Raw genomic sequence first — 11,103 nt, forward strand, 5'->3', positions numbered from 1 at the left:
TATTTTTTCAGTTTTGGGTCTCATTTCATTGTATTAAATGTTATTTTTATGTTTATTGTTTTATTTTTTCTTCATTTAAAATGTAATTTTTCTTGGGTGGGGAGATCAACAGATAGTTGCAGCCCATTATGGCCTTTACCTTTCAGAAACAAGGAACCCTGATTACTGAGACAGAACTATGTAGAAAAAAGGACATCTTGAATATTAGTGGGAGTTTTGGAAGATTCTATTTTTCTGAAAGAATCTGCAGTAGGGTTTCAGTTTCATTTTATTTTTTGTGCAACAGTATTAAATCCTGAAACGTACTTCTGCAAAGAATAAGATATGAGGATCTCTTAATAACCCTTGTTGTACTCCAAAGGAAGAGGTTGCAGTTGGTAGGGACAGTGATTCAAGCCGTATCTCCACTGTCTCGGCAGTAACAACTGACTGTCCTGCATAGAGCAATGGCCTCAAACACACCCTTCGAGTGAAAAGAACAATTAAATGTGAGTTCTTATTAAATAAGTACTGAACTCTAATGCACATGTAGCACAAAAATCAAAGTTTTTACAAGTTTAGTTTAAATTGTGATCTCACACTCTGCAGATTTGTCGATGTCTTTCAGTTCAAATTCATTTATTTAAAAGTTTGATTACAGTTAAAGGCAAGCCAGTACTTTTATTTTTCATCAATACAGGTTCAAGTTCCGGTACAATCTTGTCTGTTTGATGCTCACTTGACGCTGGTTCATTTCGCCACCGCTATCTCCAGGAGACACACCCCGCCAGCGGTCAGACGGGAGCTGGATATGAGAATGATGGTAGTTGCACGCGCAGACGATGCTGCCTTCAAGTACGGTTTGTGAGATGCTAAAACTAGATCAGTTTAGAACCTTTTTGAACAAGTTTCAAAGCACTACAAGTACCGCTTGTCCATACTTAACATGAGTTTATGATTGATTTCTGGACACAGTCTAAATGTGAATATAATTTAGGGTCCAAATATTTTTCTATTAACGTCCTAAAACAGGTAGTCAGTATCCACATAGAAGAGGCAGAGGGCAGTGAGGCTCATTTCATGGATCTTCTTGGGTAGGGTTGGGATTAGAAAAAGATTCTGAATTGGGTTAAACACAATGGTTGTGACTTTTTAAAGGTCCACTTTCCCGATGACTGTGTAATTATTTTTAGTTATTATTTTTGATTTTAATGACCATTTCATGTGTTGCCATGAAACCAGGCTCTACTCTACAACAGGCCCTTACCATAACTCTAACACAAACCTAGTTTGCTAACTTTAACCCCAAAAGCAAGAATTAACCCTCAAACACACCTTTGAAATGAACATGAAAGAAAGAAACCATGTCAAAAAGTCAAAGTCTTACTAATTATGAACACTCAAGTGGTCCAAACTCTCACAAAACTGGAAAAGTGTGGAAATAGTGTTTCTTATGCTCTACTTATTTATTTATTTTTTTGTTGTTTGTGAATATAATTTTGCTTATTCTCACTACTGAACTGATTTCTGTCTTCCTCAAAACACTTCCTGTATAGTGCTGCCCACCCTAACAATACCATAATCAAATGTGGTCAGGATACTACAGTGTTTGGACCTGAAACTGTCAGCTTAGAGTTGAGAAAACAGCCCACTGAACACACTCAAAACTAAAGAAATCACCTTCAACTTCAGAAATAATCCTTGCGTTCTGTTTAATGTTTGATAAGTGCAGACCTGGCTCCCTTCTACATCAGCATTAACTCTGCAGAGATGGTAAACATTAGTACTTTTTACCTTTAAAAACCATTTCTTTAGTGCATTTGAAGGCGTGGCTGCTCTGTGTTGTTATATGTGGGATAATAACAATTAGGACTAATTCTAACAGGATGATTCAGCTCCATTGCCACAAGAACAGACACAAGAAGTCTTTCATAACTGCAATAATCGTGTAGAATGAAACACCTGTTTAACATCTACTATATATTCTCTGTTTTATTTATTTTTATGTTTATTTAAACTCATTCATGTACTTCTAATCTGATGGAGATTTTTTTCTGTTGTTTTGTGTTTGATTTTATTGTATTTTAAGTTTTTTAATGGCACAGGTTGTGTCCATCATTATAATATGATCAGAAAAGTTACTGTCTTGGTGTAATAACATCTTCAGCTATTTTGAACCATCCTCCAAATGAATATGTCTGACACATCTTAACAGAAGTATTAGCTCAGCACACCCCTAGATGTCAGCATGAGCTTTTAACAGCCTGTTTGTGCAGCCCTGGGGGGCTATCTGTGACTATATTTAGCTCCTATTAATGTATGTGTCCCTTCTAATTGAAGAAAAACCTGAAACAGCTCAACTGTATGTGATTTTAGGATCTGAATTTTAAGTTAATAAGAAAAAAACATAAGCAAATCTATTTGGTTTGATAGACCAAGATACAATTTTTATTGCACTCTACTGAAGCAAAGCGTTGATTCAAATGGTCACACAGAACCACAAGATGGAGCTACTTTGCTATTAATGCAGCACTCTTAAATACAAGAACCTGGGATTTTCAGAGGCACAGAAAGGGGGCTGTTTATCCAAACAATAATTACACACAGTGCACACCAGTGAAAAGTAAATTATCCATGGAAAATGATCTGTTGTGTTTCAGTGGGTTTGCAGCAGAGTTGGAGGGCTTAAATCCACAGCCTTGGCAGTCCGAGCTGTTCTTCTTCGTAACCTCTTGGTGGCGACGGTGAATGACTCATTTTTTTTAAAGTGGGTTAATGAGTCATAACAATTCAGGTGCACTCAGTCGTGTTCAGCCAGTGGCCCACAAAAGATTGATCTCACTTAGTTAAAATTACTCGAGAGGAAATGTTTGCTGAGCACAGCTGATTACAAGCTTCTCAGACAATTATTCATCTATGTTTTCTTTGATTTAACAAAATGCACATCACCCCAATTATTTCAGAGAATATGTCTGACTTGTTTACAATGCAGTTTCCTGTCACCGCTAAGTCACCTAGCAGAATTACATCTGAACATTAAAGTGAGTGCTTTAGTGGAGCAACACGTTAATGTGACACACATTTTATTTGTTAGTAGGTTAAGAGTTTTTCCCAGCTGTGACTCCAGAGCTCAGACTGAGCCGGGTTTGCTGTGGTCGCCCCATAAAGCCCGCTGACGGATTTTGTTTCACTGTTTGACTCGTCGCAGGTGCTCTTGACCCATTTCACTTACAGCCCCAATGCCAGTCATCACTTTTGCGTTTCCATGGCAATATAAGCAGATGCAGTAGAATGCCATGGCAACAACAGATCTCATTGAGCAAAAACTGAAGCTCCCTGTTGTGCATACACCTGTGTGTGCTTATAACAGTAAAGTCTGCCTATTGAGCTTTTCCTTATTTTCTGTCACATATAACCACTGTTACAATGGTGCAATGGTCAAAGTTTGATACAAAGAGGTCATCATATGCACAAGTAATCCCAGACCATTCTCCGGACATTCGCAAGACATCACTCAAATCTTTCTGTCAGTGTTTCTGGTGTCGTTCATTTATGCACAAGTTGTCCTTTTGCAGAACAGAGTATTAGCATTACAGAGATTGTTTCATTACTCCCAATCCTTAATTTTTCAGTGTTCGGGATTGCTGTCGTGAAGTTCATCTTTTGCCCCAAACCCCAACTTTTTACTAACCCAAACTGAGTAGGATTTGATGCCTAAACTTAACTAGCAAGTAAACACAAAAGTGAAAATAGAGTGAAAAATCAAAGAACTCAACTCATTTAAAGGGGGAAAAAGCAAGCCTGTTTGACAAGTTGTCAGCCTTCAACCTGCTAAAATTGACTTCTTAGGTTTCTAAATTGGAACTGTTATGTCTTAGTGGCCAATACTGCCATAGAATCAAGGTCTGACACCAAAGGACACCGTGTGTGCAACAGGAAAATCCAGGTAGCATCTGACAAAATGGAATTTTATAACTCCCCACGATGAGAACATGATGGTAATCCCAGTGAGCTAAATAGTTTGACTTCAGACTGCCCTGAACACTCAGCTTCAGACAGTTTATTTCCTAATCTTGGCCCCTGTATGATGTCATATAGAGGACCCCTAATATGGTCATCTAAAGTGTATCAATGTATATCAGATCTGTGTGACACAGAAGCTTTGCATACTCCTGTTCAAGAAGAAGATTGTTTTTTTAACCATTAATGAGCATATGAGCAAAATTGTAAATTGTTTGATCATAATCCTTCAGCGTAGTAATTTTTCATTACAAGTGTTGGTTTATTTTTATGACACTGAAACATTTTCTGCTCAATTTCCAGACTGAGTTTAAACACAGATAACAGCTGCATTGATGCTTTTAAATCCCTGTATGCCTACTTAAGTCAGCACAGATAATTGATTGGGAGTCAATAGGGATTCAATAAGTAATTAGACCTGTAAGAAGAACTGAATTCAAACATTGTTGGCATAAATAAAATTGTATTAACCTCTGTCCCAGTCATAACTGGCATGTTGCATTTCTCTACTCTGTGAAAGTAGGATGTGGATCGTCTCAGGGAACAGGCCGAGATCAACCACATTAGATTTGTAAGAATATTGTTGCAAAGCAGACGTGACCATGCTTTAAACATCATGCTTTCATGTTCTTTTTTACACCAAATTCTGATCCTGCCATCCAGTGTTGCGCCAGAACTATTCACTATCAGGAGTGCCGTCTGATGTGATCTTCTATTACTGTAACCAATTTTCTCCAAAGTTTAAAGTGTTGTGCTTTCAGAGATGCTCTTCTGCATACCTTATTTGTAACAAGTGCTTATTTCTTTTTGCTATATAACCTTTGCACTGTCCACTTCCTGCTGTTACAAAACAAATTTCCCACGTGTGGGACTAATAAAGGTTATCTTATCTTATCTTATCTTATCTTATCTCATCTTATTTTAGCCCTTTTCCACATACTCGGCTTGGCTTGCCTCAGATTTAGGGCTTTCTGTGGTTTTCCGTGGTTTTCCATGGTTCCAAGTGAAATCCATCCAGAATTTGTGAGGTCAGCAGACTGCATGAAACTGATTGGCCAGTCAATGGCGTTACTCCAAGTCACTAGAGCAACTCCTTCATAAAAATCAAAAACACAGTTTTTGAAACCCAGTAACAAAGGAAATGGCTGCGTAAAAATCAACACTGTGGCTGTGAGTTAGACAAAAAGCCTCAGCATCCTCCTTTGTTGTGTCACCTACAAATGGCGATCCCATGTGGATTAGGTGGCACTTAATTGTAATGGAAAACAACCAAAAGTGAGTAGAGCTGAGTCGAGTTAAGTCAAGTCAATCCAAGTAGGTACAAGTGGCAAAGAGGCTTTTGAGTTTCTGTTGTCTGCCTATCTCGAAGCAGTCTGGCCATTTTCCTCTGTTACCAACAACCATCCTGATGCTCAGTTTGAACTTCAGCTGGTCGTTTTTACCATGTCTACATGAAATAGATTAAATAGACTGAAGAGCTATTTTTGTTAACAAGCAGTTGAGTAGGTGCACCTAAAGGGGCAAGCGAGTGTATATAAATGATGGGTTTGTCCTCTAGGTTTGACATGTGAAGAATACGCCGAGTGCCTTCTTCTTTTCCAAAGGTCAACAGGGAGAGACTAATGTCGAGGCAAAAAGAAATGTGATTGTATAGAAGTCTATAGGAAAATGTCTCCTGAACCATGGGAAAAATTAATTTTGCCCTAGATAAACACTTTCCTGAACATAAACGTTTTAGGCGTTCAGTGACTTTTTTAGAGTCTAATTGAAAACAACAGAGAAATGATAAAGTACATGACACTTTAGAGTAGGTGGACATTGCCAATGAAAAGTTACAACGCCTAAGACCCACCCTATGGTATTACATCTTGGTTCCATAAAACTAAAAACAAGACTTTGCGAACCACTGGCTGATGTCATGATGGCGTTATCCATCTTTTATATACATTCTACCCTATTTATGTCATTTACTGAATAGTGGAGTGGTGCCTGGTGTGCTCTTCTGTTACTGTACTATTGAATTACATTTTAACACTTTTCTTATTATATATTGTGAGGTTTTACATCCAGACACATCTTTACTTTAGTCCCCATTTTAAAGTAGAAAGCAGCAGACACTGGAGAGATAATGTAACACAAAGATGTAGAATAGATCAATTATACGGGGTTTCTACAACAGAGGCCACCAGGAGCCCCATCTGGTTGAGACATGTTAAGGCTAAACATTGATTTATTAGCCTTTTTATTGACAGTTTCTGTCCTTATTTTACATCATGATGCTGCATGAGCAGTTTAATTGGATGACCACCACCTGAGTCCTTCTGCAGATCAGCTATCAGTGACAAGCAGTGCAGTTACAGGGCACACTCAAATCTGATTTGAAAGTGTCTCACCAGTATCTGATATTAGCTGATCTGCTGCATCATTCATATTTTTATTTTTGAAAATCTGCTTAATGTATTAGTTGATTTGATGTTTGCATTTGGCAGGTTATGTGATATTTTAGACCCTTTTATTTCCAAATTTTCTGATTTTAAGGACAACTCTGGTAGGTTTTACTTAAAGTAGATGGAGTGATTCTTTTTTCGGCATTATTTTTGCCCAATAATTGCCAAATTTTCCCTAAGGGCTCAAGCAGCTCTGGCTTGGAAGATGTTCTGCTCTTGCAGAGCAGATTCAATTTGGGTGCTCTTTTCAACATCCGAGTGGAATTTTTCTCATAGTATATGCTCTAAAAACAATTATAGGATCGTAGATATATTACAAACATGTCAATCCTCATGGTAAAAGTGACAGGTTTTCCTTAAAACACGTGTAGGTGGAACCTTCATGTGATCAAGAGAAGTTATTTGTGAGCCCATCAAGACATTTTTATGCTTGGAAATATCCATTCTTTCCTTTTTCTTCCACTCCTTTCACTCTTACATATCTTAGAGTGATTGGGGGACTGGAGCCGATCCCAGCTTTCATAGGGTAAAAGGCAGAACTGCTAATTTAGACTCACCAATTAACCTAATGTATGTACGTTTTTGGACTCCAGAGCACCTGGAGAGAATTGTTTCCTCATTGTTTCCTCATTGTGAGGAACAATGTTAACCTCCACGACCATCCTGCACAGCTTCGAAGTAACAAATGAGAAAAGGAGACTGGCTATGAAGACTTCATTGTAATTTGTTGATGGTCAAAGTATTACGGAGTTACACATTCATCTATATTTTGGTGTTTAAGCGATACCAGCATACCTTATTTCACAGTTTACTCAAACATAACCTAAGTTTTGTATAAATAACTTTATAATGCTGGAAAAACATTATGCATTTGTTTTTTCATACAACTTGATTTTTTTTTAGTTTTATTCTTGTTCTATAAAAAATGACTGTAAGGCATAATAAGAAAAACAACAGTACCCAAATGCAGTCAGCAGAAAAAAGAAATGAAAAATGAGCTTTTACTGGCTCATAAAGTTGAAATAAAAACTGAAAACTTAGAAACTGAATTATAAACTGAAATAAAAACAAAAAACAAAAAAACCTTTATTAGTCTTTTTAAAGTCATCCAACTGCATGGGGAAAAGAACTGTTCTTGTGCCACGAAGTACTGGTGTTGATGAACCACAGCCTCCTGCCAGAGGGGAGTGACACAAAAGGTTTATGTCTGAGGTGGAAAGGGAGGGGTCAGCAACAGTCTTCTTTCCCTTTCTCAGTGTCCTCGAGGTTTAGAGGTTTCTGAGTGACAGCAAACTGCAAGTTAGTCAACGTCTGAGCAGAATGAATGACACTCTGCAGTCTGCCTTTGTCCATAGATGTGGCAGCAGTGTACTAGATAGTGATGGAAAAATTAAAGATATAGCAGAGTGCACAACCACTGCAGCAAGCTGAATTTCATCAGCTACTGCAAAAGTACTATCCTCTATTGTGCGATCTTGATGAGGAAACTGATGTTTCCACTTGGCAGGCCTGCAGGAAGAAAGAATCTGGCGGGACTGGTTTCATGCTGAAGCCTACAATCTCCTCCACTGTTCTGACAGCACTGAGCTCCAGGCTGTTGTCTGCACCGGGTCACCAGAATGTCAGTCTCACTCTTGAGAGAATCAATGAGCATAAAACTGAGCTGCACATGAGGCAACAACATGACAAAGAAAGGAGAAGACAAGACAATACACAAAAACAATAAGGATTGAAAACGTGTTGGGGAACGTGGCAAGGGTGCGCGTCATCAGTGCAGGTGAAGACAATCAAGACCCAAAACCCAAGACTAGAAAAGAGAAGACACTGAAGGTGAAACAAGAAAATGAACAAACAGCCAATACTGAAACAAAGTAGCCTGGTCTCACATCTGTTCATGTCAACACCTTTTATTTACTGATTTGTGTTTCTGGACACAAATTTACTAATTATTTTTGTGCACAAAATAACAATATTTTATACATTTAAAAAGGTTAAAAAAGTCCATATGAGGAAGTTGGAAGGGTTCATAGTGCGGCAAATAAGTTTCCTGTTAACACAAGAAAAGTTTGAGTCATACTGGACATAGAGTTTAGCACATTTTTGTAGGCACTTTTAAAAATAATTACTAATTACAAATATGTTGCTTGGTTAAGTTTATGCACTAAAAATTTCCAGATCAGTTTTGCATGGGTTCTCTCCGGCAACTCCGGCTTTCTCCCACTGTCCAAAGACATGCAGTTAGTGGGAATAGGTTAATTCTGTCTGGTGACTTGTCCAGGGTGTACCCTGCCTCTCGCCCTAAGATAGCTGGGGTAGGATCCAGACCCCCCACCAACCCTGAAAAGGATAAGCGGAAGACAATGGATGGGTTGCACGTTACAAAGACAAAATAAAGGGGAAGAAAAATGTGGAAAAAAAGGTGGCTAATTCAAAAATCCATTAAAATCCAGACAGGAACCAAAAACACAGTGAGACTGAAACTGAAAGAAATTTTAATAAGGTTAAAGTGGAACCAAAAACATGTGTGACAAATTCTAACATATCTGTCATACAAATAGAAAGCAGGTATAATAAACACAAATAGGACCATTACAAAGTATTCCCTTGTGGCCATAAATGACCCCATTAGGTCAGTTTCGGTTGCTAAACAAACTTGTTCGCTTGAGGATTAAACTAGTATTGGTGGAATGTGCAATAATGGGTTTCCTTTTGAATTTTTGAAGACTTTATGCATTTCAAAGACTACATAATATCACACATAAATGCTTTTCTGAACCGAGCAGAAAGCAAAACTCTGAAGTATAAAGCAAGGATTTTTCTTCATTCCTGACATCCTTTCTGTATGAAAGATTTCTACCCATCACCGCTCTTTTGCTGAATTATCCAGATGGCCTCTGCATGTGCTGTACTCTATCATTTAGAGTTGCCTCTACATGCTCCCTCCATTGTAATGCATATCCGCATGTGGTGCTTTTTAGCCAGCAGCTCCTTTCACTCCAGAATCAGTGCATCTCAATCAATTTGAGCTCCTTTTATTCACACTGACCACTGCTTTGGCCAGAAGCTTTTGTAGCCAGACAGTAGAAGGTTATTTGTCTTATGTCTGAGAATATACAACAATAGTAGCTTCTATAGGCGGAGATGTGATTGAAATAACCATCTGCCTGACTGGCCACCTTGATTAAATTGGAGTGCTGAATGCTGATGCCTTGGGATAAGAGCAAAGATCACAGAAGAATTTCAACTATCAGGGAAAGCAACAACAACACCACAAACATGATGTGGAGGGTATAATTTGCAAAATTACTTTGATGGTTTCCTGGCTGCCTTCCAGAGTTTGATACATGTGTTTATTTGTACATGTATTTGTCCTTTTTTTAAAAAATAAAAAATAAACTTGTGTAAATGTGCCTGTGGGTCTTCTGGGTGGTCAGTCTGTGCCCACATTAATCTCACAGATGAGAGAAGAGGTCCTGACCTCGGGTGTTTTTCCTTTCAGGGGAGGTCATTTTCAGTCAGCTAGTCTGCTCGTTCCTGGTGTGACTTGTAAATTCAGGGGTTTGCTCGGTCACCTTTTGTGAGAGCGTGTTTCTCCTCACGCCCTAATTTAAATGAACGCCTGGAGATCGCTGAGAAAAATATTGTTGGTCTAAATGTTACTTAAATTTTTGCTAAATCAGTATATATTGTACAAACTGTTAATTTAGATGCTAATCAATTTATATTGTCAAGCAATGACCTATTAGCCACCTTCAATAGTGATGACATGGTGGCCATTTTTGCATGGAAACCTTCAAAAATCCCATATGGAAAAGAAATAGTAAAAACTTATATGTGATTACTCATGAAAGTGGCCACTTTCATGATTTACTCATGAAAGTGGCCACTTTCTCATTACTTTCATACATTGTTTTAGTAAGTATCCAAAACATACAAGTTTCATTATATAATTTTTCAAGGGATCTTATATCTGTTTTCACTCTTATATGCTTTTCATACAAGTTTCACACAAGACAGATACAAACTTTATAAGATTTATATATATCTTTTCTATATGGGATTGTAAAACAAAATAACCAGACAGCAAGCTGGGAGATGTGTGCTGAGTGCTGCCCCCAGAATCTGGACCCAAATAGAAGGGAGGGCATAAACTTTTAATTGTAACGTTAATAACAATATCTGTGATAATGATTTATATGTACGTTTTTGTAAATGACAATATATTTTATTTACTGATTATCAAAATACATTTGCAGGAGGCCTCTGGCCTACACTAGCAGTTTAATATATTAACTGATGGGTGCTTATGAGAAATAGCCCTCCACTGTGAAGTAACTCTAACTGAAGACATGATAACATTTGGGCAACCAGGTGAGTTCATCTGGGTGGTGAGTTGAGATGGTGAGTTAGGCAAGATTAAGATTCCCAGCACTTGGGAAACTGTCTGGCACGCAGAGGAATATCACTACTGGAGCTGTAAGTGTGGGTGACTGAGCCGGTCCTCGGATACACAGAGGAAAGATGAGCTGAAGCACGCTAGGCAGGAGCAACTGGAAACCAGGCATCACTCATCGCCTGACCAATGGCATCCCTGCTGAAGCATGGTGGTGGGAACATCATGCTGTGGGGATGTTTTTTGTCAGGAGGAACCGGGAGA

This window comes from Haplochromis burtoni, unplaced genomic scaffold, assembly GCF_018398535.1.
Source record: "Haplochromis burtoni strain Fernald_Lab_line unplaced genomic scaffold, NCSU_Asbu1 Contig_6, whole genome shotgun sequence".
In the NCBI taxonomy this organism is placed as follows: Eukaryota; Metazoa; Chordata; class Actinopteri; order Cichliformes; family Cichlidae; genus Haplochromis; species Haplochromis burtoni.